Below are 1,391 nucleotides of genomic sequence, written 5' to 3'. Positions count from 1 at the left end.
TACCAGTTTTTAACTGAGTTCTTGCAGATCTGTGAGACTGTTAAGACTAATGGAGTAGATCCTGAAGTCTACAGGCTCATGCTTTTCCCTTTTGCTGTAAGAGACAGAGCTAAAGCATGGTTAGACTCTCAACCTAAAGATAGCCTGAACTCCTGGGATAAGCTGGTCACGGCCTTCTTGGCTAAGTTCTTTCCTCCTCAAAAGCTGAGCAAGCTTAGAGTGGATATTCAGACCTTCAAACAAAGAGATGGTGAATCCCTCTATGAAGCTTGGGAAAGATACAAACAAATGACCAAACGATGTCCTTCTGACATATTTTCAGAATGGACCATGATAGATATATTCTATTATGGTCTATCTGAGTTCTCTAAGATGTCATTGGACCATTCTGCAGGTGGATCCATTCACCTAAAGAAAACGCCTGCAGAAGGTCAAGAACTTATTGACATGGTTGTAAATAACCAGTTCATGTACACTTCTGAGAGGAATTCCGTGAATAATGGGACACCTCAAAGGAAGGGAGTTCTTGAAATTGATGCTCTGAATGTCATTTTGGCTCAGAACAAAATGTTGACTCAACCAGTCAACATGATTTCTCAAAGTCTGATTGGAGGGCAAAATGCATCTAACAGTACTAAAGAGACATCTTCTGAAGAAGAAGCTTATGATCCTGAGAACCCTGCAATAGCAGAAGTAAATTATATGGGTGAACCTTATGGAAACACCTATAATTCATCATGGAGAAATCATCCAAATTTCTCATGGAAGGATCAACAAAAGCCTCAACAAGGCTTTAATAATGGTGGAAGAAATAGGCTAAGCAATATCAAGCCTAATCTGTCATCTTCTCAACAACAGACAGAGAATTTTGAACAGAGTACCTTCCTCCATTAGAAATTTGGAGGCACAAGTGGGCCAGCTGAGCAAGAATGTCACTGAAACTCCTCCTAGTACTCTCCCAAGCAATACTGAAGAAAATCTAAAAAGAGAGTGCAAGGCCATTGATATAATCAATATGGCCGAACCTAGAGAGGAAGGAGAGGACGTGAATCCCAATGAGAAAGACCTCATGGGACATCTCTCAAGTAAGAAGGAGTTCCTATTGAGGACCTAAAGGAATCTGAGGCTCATATAGAGACCATAGAGATCCCATTAAACCTCCTTCTGCCATTCATGAGCTCTGAAGACTATTCTTCCTCTGAAGAGGATGAAGATGTAACTGAAGAGCAAGTTGCTCAATATCTAGGAGCCATCATGAAGCTAAATGCCAAGTTGTTTGGTAATGAGACTTGGGAAGGTGAACCTCCCTTGCTCATTAGTGAACTAGATACATGGATTCAGCAAACTTTACCTCAAAAGAGACAAGATCCTGGAAAATTCTTAATACCCTG

General features: G+C 40.7%; 1 non-coding gene across 1 annotated transcript; it reads right to left on the bottom strand.

Moving 5' to 3' along the window:
• Window positions 1-210: 210 nt before the first annotated feature.
• LOC127741360 (small nucleolar RNA R71) lies at window positions 211-314 on the bottom strand. Its single transcript, XR_008002312.1, has one exon. It is a non-coding gene; the product is annotated as a small nucleolar RNA R71 (small nucleolar RNA).
• Between the last annotated feature and the right edge of the window lie 1,077 nt (window positions 315-1,391).

Source organism: Arachis duranensis, chromosome 8 (genome assembly GCF_000817695.3).
Source record: "Arachis duranensis cultivar V14167 chromosome 8, aradu.V14167.gnm2.J7QH, whole genome shotgun sequence".
In the NCBI taxonomy this organism is placed as follows: domain Eukaryota; kingdom Viridiplantae; phylum Streptophyta; class Magnoliopsida; order Fabales; family Fabaceae; genus Arachis; species Arachis duranensis.
The sequence above is the reverse complement of the archived record's forward strand: the minus strand, read 5'-3'. Positions and strand labels throughout refer to the sequence as shown.